The sequence below is a fragment of the Serinus canaria genome, chromosome 2 (assembly GCF_022539315.1).
Source record: "Serinus canaria isolate serCan28SL12 chromosome 2, serCan2020, whole genome shotgun sequence".
Taxonomy (NCBI): Eukaryota; Metazoa; Chordata; class Aves; order Passeriformes; family Fringillidae; genus Serinus; species Serinus canaria.
Window position 1 is genome coordinate 86,817,651 of NC_066315.1, and position 17,477 is coordinate 86,835,127.

Here is a 17,477-nt window from a genome sequence, read left to right on the forward strand (position 1 = left end):
ATGACTCTGTTATCCAGGGCTGTGTGAACACCAAGCCTTGAACACGTTGGTGCAGAGAGGCATGTTATGTGTCACCCAGACCATTTGGGTAATCTTTGCCTTTCTGTTCTTACTGAAGAACCTTAAGATGCCTAATTTACAGAGCAGGACAGTGTTTGTTTGAAAAAAGATTTCTGGCATTGTTGCACAGGTTCCAGGACTGGGGCGAGCAGAGGAAAGGGAGCCAGAGCTCTCTTTGGAAGAGGTGAAGCTCACTTGGTGAGAAACTGTGCTGAAGCTGCTGCCTTGCCCTGGAAGCAGTGAGCTGAGAGGTTATGAAACACAGAGATGCCAACCATGGCACCAGGGGAGCACAGTTCCACATCACCTGTGTGCAGGTGAGAGGCACAGCACACACTGGGACCAGAGCTGCTGCGTGTAAAAGGCTTTAGGAAGTGCAATCTTGTTCCACCTATGTGTTTAGAGGAGGGGCTGTATCTGAATTCCAGACACCTGTGGTGTAAATCCGTGTGTGTGAGGTGGTCAGCCCAGGCTGTCTCCACAGTTATGGAGAGAACCAGGCATGCTGAGGGCATAAATCATGTGAGCTGCTCCAGACACATCCTTTAGGAGGAGCTGAGCTGTGCCTTCCTTCCCTTTGTGCGCTGATTCGCTCTCCCTTGTTTATAAAGGGGACTTACCCACTACCAGCTCTGAGGTGAGCTTCCACATTTACAAAGGTGAATTCTGCTTTCCAGATGCTGCACAAAACCATAAAGGTTCCATTTGTTTTTCTAATCCACTTTTCTATCCATCTATTTTCTCAGACAAGGGGATGAATACTTTCCACTAAGCTGTGCCCTGCAGACTCCAGGAGGACCCTAGGACCATAAAAGCCAGAGGAACCACACTGCAATACACAGCAATAGCAGTGCTGAACATGTCACTGCCTAGCAGTAAAATTAGGGGACCTGCATAGATCTCCTGAAATTATCCTAAACCAAGATTTTCTAAACATGATATTAAACTGTCAGAAAAAATTTAGGTTATTTTGGTTATTTTTTTGTTTGTTTTTAAAATTTAAATTAAACAGCAACTCAATGTTGATTTCTCAAAATCACAAACCAAATGCCATCACATACTTTTAGACAAAATCTAGCTCAAGCATCCACTGGCAGGGTAATTTCTGTGTGATGTATATCTGCTGTCAGATACAATGCAGATTTCTGAAGAGCAAGGAGTGGTAAGATAACTTGATACATTGGTTACTTCATCTGGAGTCAATTCAATGAAAGCAGCTTTAAATATTAGCCCATTCAACACTACTATCAAAGCTTTTCCTTCTAAACTTCCAGTTCCTTAAGGTAAATGAGCAAATCCCAGCAGGTTGAAAGGACCATGGGAATGAAGTCAGCCTGCTAAGTTGCTGCAGAAACCTGAAGGGCTCCAGGGACAAAAGGCTGGGAGGAAGTGATGTGCTTTCCCACTCTCTGTGAGGGTGATGCAACCTGTTGTTATCCAGTGCCACTTTTTTTTCCCTAGCTTCAGCTCAAGGAATCAACAAACACACCTGAAGGCAGCAGGGATGTGTATAACAAAGAGCATTTGAACAGATTCAAACCTCAGACTTGAACTGGCAAACAAAAAGACTGCATAAGGGAAAAAGGAGGCAGCTGTAGTAATTGCAAGGGCAAAACCATGCAGAATAATGAACCCAGCAATAAACTGCTGCCAGCACACACAGCTTTCCAGTTAAGTCTGTAGGCTGTTCCACTGCCAAATCCTGCCTGTTGAGGGGCACACAATCAGGTAGAACATTTTTTTAAGGACTAAGTTCTTTTTCCAACTAGTTTTCTCTCCATATTTGGTTATGTTGTGGTGTGAGTGTTTGGCTGACTGGCTGGTGAGCCACGAGGGCTGATGCCTGCATTTGCTTCTGCTGTGTGCTCCCACTTGCAGCAGTTCCCCTCACAGCCCCCCTGACTGGCTTCATTACTTGCAGCCTTGGATTGCTCAGCTCTGTAGTTCTTTGTTTTGCCAGTAGTGAGTCATGCTACTCCAGTATGGATGAAATAAGTCAGATGGAAACTGTGAAAACTCCATCTTACAGTCAAAATTTCAGATTCTGGAGGTAAAGATTGTTCTTGGTGAAAATAGTAGGGAGAGGTAGATATTCATGTATGAGCTCTGGAATTCTTTATAATGACAAATAAGGGCAATATACAATAAGTTCTCTTTTAATGTTCCTACATTAAACAAAAAAGGAAGGACTTTATTGGTTGTTTCCATTCAAAATGTATTGATAGAGAGCAATGTGTCCACCAGTGGTTGTTCTTGGACCATTTTCCACAGTTAATCTCTGCCAATCACCCTAAAACAAAGGAGTCAAGAAGCCAAATTAATGTAGCTCAAAAAGGGAGGATAGCTGGAGAAGGCAGAGATATATCCCTTGGTTGTGGAAACCTCAGTTAGGTGCCCCCCTCAGAGTGCATTTGTGGCTGGTTCCATCTCTTGGAGTTTCTGAGAGTACATCAGGGACCAGAAGCCTCCTGGAGCAGGACAGGGGTAGCTGTAAGCAAAGCTGGCTAAACCCCCTGTTGGGCATGTTCCTCTCGCAGCTTATAATTTTAAGTGATTGTCTGGAATTTAATCTATTTTTCAACTACAATTAGCATAAACTGGCACTTCCTCACCCTTAGTGCTGAAACTTATTTTTGTCATGAACAAAAAAAACAGGGAGGTATAATAACAAGAGGAAGAGGGTAGTCTTGCCTATTAGTCAGTGCATGTAGCCAGGTTCTTTTAAAAAACAATAATTAAGCATAAACAGACTAGATCATAGTATCATTGAATATCCTGAATTGGAAGGCACCCACAAGGATAATTGGAGTCCAATTCCTGAGCCTGCACAGGACATCCCCAAGAATCACATCATATGCCTGAAAGCCTTGTTGATGCTTCTTGAACTCAGGCAGGTTTCATGCTGTGACCACTCCCCTGGAGAGCCTGTTCCAGTGCCCAGCCACCCTCTGGGTGAAGAACCTTTTTCTAATAACCAACCTAAACCTCCCAGACACAACTTCAGGCCATTCCCTTGGGTCCTGTCACTGGTCACCACAGAGAAGGGATCAGTACCTGCTTTTCCTCTTCACCTTGTGGAGATGTTGGAGACTGTAATGAGGTCTTCCCTCAATCTCTTCTCCAGGCTGAACAGACCAAGTGACCTCAGCTGCTCCTCTTTTGGTTTCCCCCCAAGGCCCTTCACCATCTTTGTTGCCCTCCTTTGGGTGCTCTCTAACAGTTTAACATCTTTCTTGTATTGTGACACCCAAAACTTCACACAATATTCAAGGTGAGGCCCCCCCAGTGCAGAGCAGAGTGGGACAATCCCTCCCTTCCCCGGTGATGCTGTGCCTGATGCCCTCCAGGACTGGGTTGGCCCTCCTGGCTGCCAGGGCACTGCTGGCTCATGGTCAGCTTGGCACTGACCAGGACCCCAGGTGCCTTTCTTGGTGCTTCCCTCCAGTATCTCATTTCCCAGTTTGTATGTTTGTTTGTCCCATTCTGGGTGCAGAATTCAGCACTTGTCTTTATTGAACTACATATGGTTGGTAGATAATTCCAGTCTTTCCAGGTAATTCCAAATGATAGGCAGAAACTAGAGGACACACTGAGGGTATTAAATGCACAGGAAATTCCTAGTATGATTTTGTAGGTCAACTGAAAGATGGGGATTATTCCGAGTGGAGGGCAAAAATGCAACCACAAACATTCATTAAAAAAAATCATAAAACTGATCATTTAGGGTGTAGGAGGTTGCTCAGAGTTAGCTGGAGGGTTTAATTACCCTGCATTTCTTGGATGAGTAAGCTTCTTGACTTCTTTTCAATGTGCTGACCAGAGGACATATGTAAGCTTCACTGTATTTAGTAAATACCTTAGGGTAGACGAATTCCAAGTGACATCCCCATGGTTTCATACAGCAAAATGGTGACATGTCATCACCACCATGTTATCATCACACAAACTGTCAACATGGCCATGTTATTCACTACTGAGTGTGACACCTTAATGACATGGAGTGACATTTTGTTCCTTTTCTGCACCTGTAAGTTCTGGAAGTGTGGCTCCTTCCTAGCCTAGTTTTAAGTCCCATCAATCCTTTTGTATTGACACACAAGCATGAATCTTGCACACACACTACAAAGCAAGAAGTCCCTACTAAGTTTGTCTCAAAATTTTATGAAAACCTAACACAGAAGGAGCTGGCCACCAAAGGATCCTGAACAGCAAAGAGGCCCTGCAGAGGCAATCCAAATTTGGGCAATCTCTGAATAAAGCTTTAACCCTACTAGATTATTTGAGCCATATTCAGCAGCTGAAGTGAATCTGAAGCTCCAGCTGCATCAAGCTTTATGCTCAAAGAAGGAGCTAGAAATATTCCTGTACAATTCTACCTGGACTAGAGAGTCAGATGTGTCCAAGAAGACCAGCAAAGAAAATGTCTCCCAGTCAGTCAGCAAGACAATGGGACACCCTCTATTTAACCACCTCACTAAGAACTCTGCAAACTGGGGGTGCAGACCAAAAGTCAGGTAAGTGCTCAGGTAGGTATTTGTCATCCTTAGATGAAAGGAAGTGACATATTTCACGAACATTAGCTTAGAGACCAGTAGCAAGGAACTGTTTTTAAAGCTGCATAGGACCAGTGTTTCAAGAATATGAGTTTCAGAGATATGCTAGTTGAATTGAATCAGTCTCCACTTGTGCTCATTACACACAGATGATACTTCATCTTCACATAAGGATGCAGATTTCTCACCTCTATGTGTGAAATGCTCCATACCTTAGCACTTTGAAGTACTACTAGTATCCATTGATCTCTTTGCAGCTATGCACACGCACAAAATTTTAAGAATTTTTTACTGTTTGCAAATGCTCTCTGCACTAGGGGATTTCTTCTAGCTAATTATCCACTTGGCTACTGATTCCTTACGCATCTGTGCTTTTCCTGCTGGGAATCAGGAGATTCAACCAAAGATCTAAATAAAAAAAACACAGCCTAGGCTTCACTTTATTCTCTTCATCCAGGTAGCTTAGATGTAATAGTTAAACATGTTGTATAGTAGATGAGGTTGTTGGACAAAGTAAACATGAGTATTTAAAACAGAATATTTTAATGCTTGATCTGATCTTAGCTTCCAAATGGTGAAATATTTGTTCACATAGCTATTAAATTTAACTTCACTAACAAAATAATTTCTATTCAGTTTCTTGCAAGTATCATGCTGGTTTTATGGTAACATCTGAAGGAAATAAGAAAAATTAAAGCTCTGTATTTAACACTACTTTGTGTATATATATACACTTCTAACATTGTGCTTCAGCTTACCAAAAATATACCATCCCTTTGTAGCTTATAGAAGGAGGTCTGTGATAAAAAGCCAGCACATACCTCTCAGTATTTCTGCTCTAAATTGCCCTGATCTTATCTACATGCCATGACTAAAAATCTTACTGCTCTCTATGCAGTCACACTCTCCAGCAGGGAGGGTGAAGGAAGGCATTGTCTAGTGGGTCTTACAACTGCTTTATAAAAATCTCTGTGAGCACTAAACATTCAGAGCTAATCGAATGCCCTTACAGAAGAAGATGCTAATGTTCCCTGGAAAACAGATCAAACTTGTTAATTATCCACACAAGGATGCCTCTCTGCCTGTGAAGGAAGTGCCTCCAAAAGGAAGCACAAATGTAACACTGAAGAGTTTGAGATGCATCTTAAGGTTCTTTCTCACAATGTGTTACTCCTTTTGACCACTACAGTTTTTAAGCCATAATTCTAACCAAAACAGCTGATAACACAAAAGTTAGTCCATGAGCTGATGTAAATGTTTCACTACTCTTTCTTTGATAACTCTCATTGCCTTGTTCGTACACTGACAGAGTCAATTTTCTGCCACTTGTGGTTTTTTTATTATTCGAGGGTTTATTATTTTTTAATTATTATGTATTACTGAAATAATTTATGGTTTGCAATCTGATATTTTTTGATATGCCCCTTAGGATCAGGTACAGTTTGTAATTCAGTAAGTGTGAAAAACAGAAGTGAAATGATGGTCCATTGGTAATTCAGTAAATAAAGGAGATAAGGGACACCATGTGATGAGGGAGGGGGAAAACCCATCTACTTTACCCAACATGCTCAGTAGAAATTGCCACCACCAGTGCAACAACAACTAAATAAACTATTTAGTGCAATACAGCATAGAACAATCCCTGTGACAGAGATTTTGGACATGTTCTGTAGAGCCCCTGCTCTTGCTCAAACCTTCTCACCGATTGCGAATGCAGACATGGCCTCAGGGTGCCCAGTGTTGCTGCTTCTGTAAAATGCTGGTGGGGTTTTTGGTGATCAAATCACATCACCTCTGACAGTCTATGTTTGTTTAAAACAAAAGGTCTTGGGGGGAACAGACCATATGAATGGAGGGAAGGATTGGCAGGATAATTGAAACAATTCAGTATCATGGAACTGACGGGTGTGGAGGCTGGGGGCTTTTTGATTGACTTGGTTCCAATTTCTTATGGGATTTGAGCTTTTTCTTTACATTGAACTAAGAATTAAAACATTTTAACTTTATAAAAATGTATTTTAAAGTCACTGTTTTGTTTCCAAATGAGAATATATTACCTTAAAACAAACAAACAAACAAACCCCAAAAAACCAAGACAACCAACTAAGAAATGAACAAAAAGAATTTATCATCTAAATCCTTGAAAAAACTTACATGATTTTGAAATTCCAGAGTTTCTTATAAAGGAAACTTATAACTGAAACCAGGTTTCATTTTAAAGGAAGCTCTTTTCTTATACTATTTCTGAACTGGCAGAACTATAACAGATATGGCCAAGCACCTGTTTCAGAACAAAACCATATACTCCAATTCCTTTCAATAGCTGCTGCCACCATGCACCCCCTCTCTCTGCTGTGAGCTGTTATTTCCCAGGAAAAGGGGGCAGAAAATTAACTTATAAATCCAGATCTGTGGTAAATGCCCAAGGAAGCTCACCTTTGCTCCCGTTAATTTGTCCTCCTGCAAAAAATTCCACAGTGCTCTGCATTCATGAAGTTTTGTGCAGTTGCAAAGAGTCAAAAGAAAACAAAGTTCTTTCTCGTGGTGCAGGCTCTGCCCCTTCCGAGGAAGAACGTTTCTGAGCAGGCAGAACAGCAAATATTCCCTTCTTTTCCTCACCTAATGCCCTGCCACCACCCACAACATTTGGACTCCTCCCAAGGTCAAAAATGACAGTTGTTTCTCTTCTCAGCCTGAAAGATATGGCATTAAAACCATTAGCATGAAGGTGTGTGAATCTTGGAGAGCACGGCACTCACCTGCCCTGCCAAGGCAGTGGAAAGATTTATAGTTTCTAATTTATTTGTGTTGCACGGCTTTTATTGTGGTAAAAATTATATTGCTTTTTAAAATCCTGCGACGGCTGTTCCCAGACAGGAATGAGTGGATGCTGCAATGTGGTTTTTTAGGATTAGACACATAAGAGCCTGCACAGTCAACTTTGTGCTTATACAACAGGTTTTGGATGTTCTGGTAGAGCATCTAATGCCAGGAATGGGCTTTGCAGGTGACCCCAGTTATGGCCATTTGTCTGGAGCTTTTTGATTTTATTGGGCATTGTCTTACCTCACTTTCTGCGCAACTTCTCCCTCTTGCCACCCAGCAGGAAGGTTATTTCCAGCAGAACAAAACCCTCCTGTGATTTCAGCTTGGACACTGAGAGAGAGAGAGAGATCTCCTCAAGGAAGCAAGGACCAGAGGCGGGGAAGATGCTCAGAATTAGGGCAGTGGTGCTCAGCTGAAATGGTTCAGGAAAAGGCAACCCAGGAGAAACCAGAGAGTGTTTTTGGTCATCGTACCACGAGCAGCAGCTGAGCGCTGAGGCTTGATACCCTGAACCACCTCACATGAGAGGCAGTGGGATGATCTGAGGCCATAGAGGGCCTGACTCAGCCTCCTGGGCAGCAGGGGTGGAAGTGCTGGGGCTGACCTGCTGTGGCCATTTGGGTAACCCAAAGGCAATAACCTCATTTGAGTAATTCCAAGGTTTTCAACAGTTTCTTAATCTGTGGGTAGCCACCCTGCTGTGTCATGCTTTTTAGGGAGAGAGAAGCATCTTCTCCAGGAATGACCAGATTCCTTTTCTCCTGGTTCAGTGTCAGGAGCTCCTTTTCCAGTCTTTGCTGGGGCATGGAGATAAAAAAAAGAATTATATATGTGTATATATATGTTTAAAGTTGATGTTTATACAGGAGAGAAAGGAAAAGGTTGATATATTAGCAAAAAAATTACAGAACTTCCTGAAGGTCATATTAAGACATGCTTCCTGACACCAGCTTCAATTAGTGAATGGACTCTCAGATTGCTTTGGAATTCTGCCAGTGTCTAAGAGCTTTCTCTTAACCCTGGACTTGACTAGTTTTTAAAATCAAATTGCAAATGAATGAGATCAGTTTGCCAACACTGTGAGCAAAGCACATGTTACTTTAACTCCTGCTAAGGAGCAGCCAATCACAATGCCCTGTGACTCAGTTATTCATGAACTGGTCTAATTTTCCTGTGAAAACTATAAAGAAACTTTCAAATTGCTTGTACACAAATGCTTTTTGATCAGCTCAGCTCTATTTTTGGAACGAGCTCTCATGAACACATTAGCAGTCAGTCCTTCTCATATTTATATTTTTCATTCTGTCTGAGTTTAGGGGAAATATGTGTCATTTATAAATTGGCTTATTATAGCTTTGTTTTGAGCTCATATGTGGAACGCACCGGTCTAAATTAGATTCCTTCATTATTTTAAATTGTAGCCCTAACAGAGGAGCTAAATACACAATTATATACTCATAATAACATGACTCTGGCCAAAGGGCAGTGGGGAGGGGTAAGATACTGACTGAGCCAACTGGTCAAGCAACAACAGCAGTCCTTTGTACAGCCAGCCATTCTCCCCAGGGCTTCCTTGAAACCCAAGGAGCACTGTTTACATTAGAAAACCTTCTCACAGAGGAAGCCCAGGCTGGGTTACAAGCCCTGGCTCACCTTACATGGGGCCTTCTCCCTCTCTTCACTGCTCTGGTGATACCTGGCAGCCCTGGCTTGGCTCTGAATGTTGGACTGGCCTTTAGATGTCAGCTCCTGTCCATAATGCCCACCTATCCATGTGTACATAACTGGAAAATAACTGACTGTGGCAGTGCATTACTGATGGATTTCCATCACAGTATTATGCTGGGACTCTGGGACTTTGGGCTAAAATTTATGATGTTTTTAATGAGATCTGGGATGCTCCTGCTCCAGAGAGCTGGAAGCTGAGCACAAGCAGACAAAAGCACTTGATACTTACTAGGCACCCTGAAGGATAGGTCCTGCTTGGAAAAGTCTCATGAACTGAGAGTTAATCACTCAAAGAAAAAGGAAAGATAGCAACAAGATGTAGGTCGTGCTCTGGAAGAGCAGATTAGGGAAGGATCATTTGCAAATGCCATCCGGCTGGCAGCCAGTCAAGCCCTCCTGGTAATGAAATAGGCTCAGCAGTTGCTATCAGTATGAACAGAGTTTAAGATTATGTATAGTCTGGACTTGCAAAGCATGACTTTTCCAATGGCACAGAATTTTTTAGCTTGTCTTCGTCACACATTTAGAGGTATGATCCGCAGCTATCAATATATACTGCTGTGCAGGACAGGGAGAGATTTCAATCACATTTGTTCTGAGATAGGTGAAGAAATTATTTATTCCAAAGCTCCATTTCATCAGTATTAGGAGACATTTCTTATTTATGAGGAGTCTCATAAGAGACACATGCATTTATATCATCAAAAAAGTTGGTGATGAACCCAGCTCATGAAGGACAGCAAACCTCCACTCTCTGCACATTTAATGAGGGAGACAGCAGAACACAAGCTCAGATTTAACTCATTCTGTACCTAAACTGCTTCTCAGTTAGAGCAAGGCAAAGGAGATGAAAACAGGTGTAAATTGTAATAGACTCATTGCCCACTGTAAGTGGAAGAAGGAGATTGCAACTTGCCCTTCTAATTTGTTCCTCCCTCTTCCTATCGGGTTGGACAACTTTCCTATGTGAGTGCTTCTGCACCCCACAAAAGGATAATACAGCCTTCATACACTGAGCTCTGTGTGAGATCCTGTTCTCTGGGTCTGCTCCAGCCCCAGGGCATAGCCTGAAGCAAAGGATGTAGGGGTGTGTTTAATTTGCATGACCTACTCCTTCACAACTAGAAAACCAGGCCAAAAATAATTTCCTCGGGGTCTTCCCATTGATTCTTACTTGAAGGTGCTGTAAAAATACAATACAGGATATATAAATATTCAAGCACCACTCACAGATCCACTTCTCAAAAGCCTGAAGAAGAGAGGAAATAAAAGTGCCTAAAAAGTCAGGGCATGGATGATTACATGTGTATTCAAAGCATCAGTATTAAAAAATAGGAGGGAAGAGGAGACCTTAAGCTTCAGTGAAGCTCTGCTGCAATACACAGTAACCACATCATATTTCACAGACAAATCCATGAGGAAATATATCCCCTCCTCAAATTCCCTGGCTGGCACATTGTCAGAGGCCACTGTTTCCTCCACAGCACCTTCTACATAAGAGTCTGTAACATCACCATTTTTCTCAGCAGTTACACACACTTCTCTGATAAAGATTTTCCAGCGTTTATCTGGATGCTTTGGGACACTCTGACCTTGAAGGAGAAGGTCTACATGCACCTCCCTGCCAGCCAGGGCATCTTTTGAGTGGGGTGAAAGGATTGCCTGCTGTGGGAAAGCAGCAGCTCAGGTGTTGGTTGTTCCTCCCTGCCACGAGGTAGGACCAAGGCCATCTTTGCAGGAGCACATCCCAGGGAGCTGTGGAGCCCTGGTCCCAGAGCACTGCTGTGTCTCACTCTGGGAGAAGGGCTAGCCCTCAGTCAGGCTGAGCTGCTGAGAGCCACAGGGCAGGGATTCCCACCACCCTCTGGCTTCAAAGGAATATGCTAAATGTATGCAAAGGCATGAAAGCAGATGCAACAGGGAAGGGGAAGGCTGACTATCTTTGGACCTTCCAGAAGGCTGCACTGTGCCATTGCCTCAGGGAGGAAGAAAAAAGCTCCTCGGGATACCCTGTGCACTGGGTCAGGCTTGCTGTGTCCTTGCTTCTAAGCAGGGCCAGTTAGCCTTTTTTTCCTCTCCTTCAGCAGTAAAATTAGGGGTAAAATCAAGAGAAAAGAAAGTGTGTTGGCTCAGATCAGGACAGATTAGGTTGTCAGAGCTTTCTTGTCAATATAGGGAGAAATAATTGTTGTGGACAATATAAGAATTCAATCAAGTTCATGGATAGCAATAGCAAAGATTATATTAAATTTTATGCACTGGCATGTAAAGACATGGCACATTCTCCTGTTCATTATCAGGGAAAACTCTGATTCCATAAAAGATGAAAGAATTACATGAATCCACTTCCCCTGCTATTTTGGAGGACAGTTGACGTCTGATCACCAAGTGCTCAGAGGTGAGTGGTGACCCTAAGCAGAGGAAATGGAGAAGCAGGTCTCTTGGTGCCCTGGAAGAGTTATGCAAGAACCAGGGACAAACCACTTCATTATCTAGGGCAGGCACTGTCCCTGGGGAAGGGAAAGGCAGGGAGCTGGAGGCAAGAGGGAGAGGTGTTGTCAGGGACAGGAGCATGTGCTGCAAGGTGGCAGCAGGAGGCAGCGACCACAGAGGCTTCTCAGATGAGTAACTCTCTCCAGGTGACTCAGCTGAGGTCTGATCAGCACAACTGCACAGAGCTCTGGGTACCCCTCCTCCAGAAAGCAAAGCTTCCTTTCCTATTTCAATCCAATCCCTGACCAGACAGAGGTCAAGTGGTGCCAGCAATATTTTATGGGCTGGGAAGACCGACTTGTCCTAGCTGGGAAAACTGACTCGAAGAAAATTAAGGGAGCTTGGATAAGCTACAGGCAATTTCTGTGACAAGATTATTTGAAGGGTGGAGGTGAAAAAGGGAGGCAAGTCACCTAAGGCAGAGTAAGCACTATGGCCAGATCCTTATGTACTTTTACAGCACTTAAAGAGTGATCATACATTTTATAAAACAAATAAAAATCCATAGTCTGAGACCCTTATGCTCTAGTCAGAGGCATAACAGAATGCATGACTGAAGGAATGAAAGGCAAGAAAATGGAGATTGAGAGATATATAATAATAAGTAATGTACTGAAACTAAGACAGGACAAACGTAAATTGAAACTAAAATTCAAATAGATCATTAGGGCCATTGCAAAATCATCCAAAATACTGATTAAATATTCAATTTATCACACCTGAACAAAATGTCGTGTATAGCATCACTTGCAAAATGCATTAAAGGATTTCTCCCTAGAGGAATTCACAAACTTTCACACAGGAGAAGGAACAGAGATGGGTCTCAGCAAGAGGAATACAAAAACTATGCAAAGAGCAGAGCACTGGACACAAGCATTGGCCTGTATGGACATTGTCTCATTTGTCCTCAGAAATGCAGGACAACAGATATCATATAGAGACCCATTGCACCAGTGATTCAATGCTCAACTGGGGTTTTCATAAACACCAAGAACGTTTTTGGAAGCTCTTTCTGTTGTGTCAAGCATTAGGCCTGGGCCTGTATCCTGATTTCCAGAGAGACAGGGGCTTGATTCTTTGTCATCTTGCTTCCCAGTAAATCATCCAACACTATCAAATCCGTAAGACAATTCTGTGTCCCAGCACTACCACCACACTTCAAAAGACAACCTAGGTTGCTAAATAGCTGTTGTTTAGTAACATTTTTTCTTTAATATTGAAATATTGGATGCACACAAGACCATCTTGCAGGAATTTTATGCCAGAAAGTCCACTGGTGTAATTGTTAATTACACAAGACCTAGATTGGGATCAGCTCTCAGGGCAATTTTATCGATTTCCTCATTCTATTTCTGATTTCTTACAAGCACTCCTCACTGACTTAGCAGCAGTGAAAGTGCTAATACCTAGAAAAGTTGGGGCAGAGAGAGAGATAAAGACTTCCCTCACATTCAGCACAGCCTCTGGGAGTAAACTGATCCACGTCTTCATCACTAGGTAAAGTAACAATGTTTGCAAAATAGGCCATCTTTCAAAAAATTTAAATTGTTCTACTTCACAAATCATATTCCACAAGTAAACACATTTCTCAATAAATTGGTGCATAATTCACAATTTTTTTTTCCTACAGAAACTTGCTTAGGACCCTAGGAGCTGATAGTTCAGAACAGAACGGTCTGAGTAGCATGGCAAGTTTTTTCCAGTGTGGCTGAGCCTGAACACACTCATTTTTGAACAGATAAGATAAATAGAACAGATAAAGCTTGCCATCTAGAGGAACTGTACAGAAATCCACTTTTCTTTCTGCTGAACCTGTTCTTGCAGTTACTCATTTGAGTGTGAGCAGACCAACAAGAGCAAGTGACACATTTTAGTATTGATCAGAACTCACCAGCTACCAAAGAGATTGGAACAAGATGATAGGGAGACCTGCCTTCAGCTTCTCCTTTTGCCATCCAACTTCTCCCTCCTTTTGCACGCAGTATAAAGATCCTGCTCCATCTTGCTCCCACAACTACTCCTTGGTGAGATTCCTTCCCTTCCTTCTGCTTTCTGTGCAATAGTGAGAAGGGACAGCAGAGGGGTGAATCCCTGCCCTGACATTTTGCAGAGGTGGAGTCTGGAGGATAGGTGAGGGAAATGCCTCAGGGGACTGAAGAATCAATTCAAGACATCATTCTCTGCTCACCGCAGAGCGACAGCCTTTAGACTATGGAGAAGATCACAGAGACAGAAAAGGACCCAGGCCACAAGCTATTGGAGCTGCCTGAAAAATGCAGTAGATAAGGCAGGGGTAGGATGGTACAGCTGTGTCCTGCTAAAATCTCAGAGGCACACTGCAGTGCCTGGGTAGGAGATGCCCCTTGGTGGGAGCCCCAGAGCAGCCACATATGACTTGCTTGGTAAAGTTGACAGGATTTCCCAACCTGTGTGGGGCTTGGAGAGGAAGGAAGGCAGCCATGGCAGGCAGGGATGAATGCATCCAGGCAGGCAGGCCAAGGAAAATCAGGTCTCCTGCTCTTGAGGTAAAAGCAAGCTGCCCTGGCTCTGTGCAATCCAGTCGAGGCTGCTGTGCCACTCACCCTGGCCAAAGACACAAAGTGACTCCCAGCTACTTTCTCTTGCATAAGAGTGTGTTATGTAAGCAGCAGAGGTGGTGCAATTATTTGTCTGGACACTGCACTGGGCACAAGGTCAGTGCCACTCTTTGCTAAACTGCCTCAATTTCAGACCTGAGCTTCTGTCTCGAGTGCAGATGCTTCAAAGAGACTGTGAGAAGAAAGAGTACCACTCTCATTTCAGTGGATGGAAAGTAACACATCCTTCCAGCTTCAGGCCTAGCAAAAACAATAAACAGAGCTTCTCATGAATTTCCATTACATATGGGAGAACTTCATATAATTAAGAGAATGACCTTGTCCTGCTTCTCTCGAAGTCAAAAGGAGTTGCTGAAGTTTACAGGAATTAAAAATGCAGAGGTGTTCACAGTGCTTTTGCCTTTTCCCAGTCACGCTGATGTCAGAAGAGTCACGTCGATGGAAGTCAGCGAGGTGCTGCCAGCTTACACCAGGGCTGGACGCGACGGATCCTGAGCTGTCATCCCTCAGGCTAATTATGAACTCATCAGTTCAAGGATTCTTCTGAGTTCACTTTTAGGGATCAGTGTGGTTAGTCCTCCAAACCTAATTTTTAGCCTTACAATGACATATCTAAGTACCTATGTTTAACTTCTGAGTTACCACTCCTTTGGGCTGGGAAACTGATAACAATTAGATGAGTCGTCCCCAGATCAGTGCTGGCCTCATATTTCACCCACCCTGCTGTACCCTGTTGTTTAATCATACCTCACTGCTCTTAATGAGACTCATTTGTCTTACTCTCAAGTTTCGTACTATTTCCTGCTTTACTGACTTTTGTGATGAAAGCAACAGAAACACTGTTAATTGATGCCTTTCAGGTGACATTGCAAGAGCATCAATCAGTGGTGGCAAAGATCTGTCTGATAAGAATTTTCCTTTTTATATTCCACTTTGGAAATCTAAAAATAGCTAAAGCTCTGCTGATAAAGGATAAGCAATACACAGTCTTCATCTGAGAAATTACAAGGACGAGGAGCATGGTAACAGAAGTCTCTCAGATCTCTGGTGGCATGGTGGTGATTATAAGACAAAGTTAAGCATACTGACAAAACCCTTTCATCAGAGCTGCCCTTTGCACATTAAGTTGCATGAGCATAAGCCTGTGAACTCATTGTCCATAACAGTCTGGGTGCACTGTCAGACTGGGTCAGATCAGGGACAGCAAGAGTCTCCAAGTTCAAATGGAGAACGATCCTGATTGCCACACAGAGAGAGATGTGTGTTTTCAAGAGCACTTATCCCCAGTTCAGGTCTTGAGGGCACTGATATGCCACAATTGCCCTGAGCAGTGTCCCAAGACTCTATCCCTTCTCAGCCCAAGACCTGTCTCAGCTCCATCTCAGCACTCCATCCAGCACTGCCCTCTGCTGCAACAGGCTGGACATGAGGAATGCTGGAGTTAGGGAACCCTTTTTGATCCCTTTGTCACCAGCCAGGTGATGCACTGCTATATTTGGTGCTGGCCTAGGGCTGAGGGGAACGTTTGATAAAGTCAAGGACTCTTCTCCCTCCATTTTGCTGCTCTTCTCTAAGACACCAGGATGATGTTCAACCTTGAGATCAATTGCACATCACTGCAAATATTGAAGTCTTGGGAATCTTCCAAGTAATCTGCTGGAAAAGCCCAACTTTGTACAGCTCCTCTGTAGTTCAGCCAGATAACATGCATATGAGGATATCCCATCAAAGGGAAGAAGAGCTCACAAAAGCAAGAAATGTTGACTGACTTACTAACAACCTCTGCCTGGTAATAAAAGACTTGGCTGCAAGGATTTTCGGATTCACAACCTCAGCTGCTATGCTTGCAACATTAGCCTAATACAACAGAAAAAACAATTAAAAAGTAAAAAAATTGGGAATGATTTTGAGCCCTGCCACCTCAGCAGACAAAAATTTAGGTTCTAACACCTTCTCAACTTCTTTACAATACAAACATCCTACTGATCCTGGTTCAACATCACCTTGGGATTCATGTAGATTATTCATCACCTATGCATGGGGATTTCAGAACGATACTCGAGGGAAGGTTCTCTGCTCCCATGCAATTATAGCTTTTATATGTTGCACTGGGACAAATAAGTATGCCAGGTGCCAGGGAAAGAAAAATGAGGCTGCTCAGCAGTTCAGGCCTTATTTCCTGTGGTTTCCTGAAAATCTCATTGACCTATTCTGCCTGATTCACACTTTTTGCACTGTACATGCTAAAGAAAGAAGCACAATTTCATATGTTCACATTTGTGAACAGCTGTCAACTTTCTCTTGCCTGCTGGCAGTGAAACAGCTGATTAACTGCTTTCAGATGTGGTTCATTAAATAAATTAGGAAGTGGTACATCTTTGTCTAAAGTTCCAGAAGTACTCAGGCTGCATGGATATTTGACTGATGCATTGCTCAGTCAATCCAATTTTTATTGAGTGTTCAGCTCATGCTTCTAGGAAATCAAATTTGTTAAGTATCCAAAACTGTGTATACAGAAATGGAACTGCCTCAGTTGCATAGCAACTTTCTGAATATTGTGGAGATCCATTTAGAACATATTGAGGGAAGCAAATATGATTACCAGTAACCTAGAGAGGACATGTGAGTTTACTCAGCAAAGATGAGTTTAGTTCTTCTGCTGATTTTATTCAGACCAAGATTTCAACCACATTCCAGTCTTGCAAAGAATGTACTAAACACCCTGTCTCTCCCAATCCTTGAAAATAAACCCCCAAATTTTCCTTGATTAAGTCAAAAGGAGAATCAGCCAGTAAGTCAATGGTAACAGACTTATACCCTGAACTCAGTGTAAAGGTTAATTTTAAACTAAATGCAGAGGCGTTCTCTGAGGAGCAAAAATGCATGTATCACAGCCAAATCTCTAAGCAGATAATAATATAGCTCTTTTGACCAGCTTGCCAGGGAAATGATGCCTTTACAAACTGTGTGTCCTTTCTCACTCATTCACCAAAAGAACAGATGAGAGGATGCTATCCAGCCCTATAAGTCAGGCAGTGATTTTTTTGAGTTCTCTGGTTTAAATCTCCCAGCATTCATCACAGGATATTTGAAGTCATGCATGATACTTCTGACTGGAGAGGAAGGTCTGAGGATTGCAGCACAGGATGTATGAGGTGATGCTGAGGGAGTGGGTTTCCTCAGACTTGAGAAGAGAAAGCAAAGGGCAGGGGGTGCAATT

The 17,477-nt window shown here is 42.8% G+C and overlaps 2 protein-coding genes across 3 annotated transcripts in view; both read right to left on the reverse strand.

Moving 5' to 3' along the window:
* PTPN3 (protein tyrosine phosphatase non-receptor type 3) overlaps positions 1-7,211 on the reverse strand; it is a 172,752-nt gene extending 165,541 nt beyond the window's left edge. For both annotated transcript variants that reach the window (XM_030228777.2, XM_030228771.2), the window contains exon 1: positions 7,050-7,211. The gene's annotated coding sequence lies outside the window, so the exon portion shown is untranslated. The remainder of the gene's footprint in view (positions 1-7,049) is intronic.
* The window catches only part of CHMP5 (charged multivesicular body protein 5), a 905,521-nt gene that overhangs the window by 18,419 nt on the left and 869,625 nt on the right, over positions 1-17,477 (reverse strand). The gene's annotated exons all lie outside the window — the stretch shown is intronic.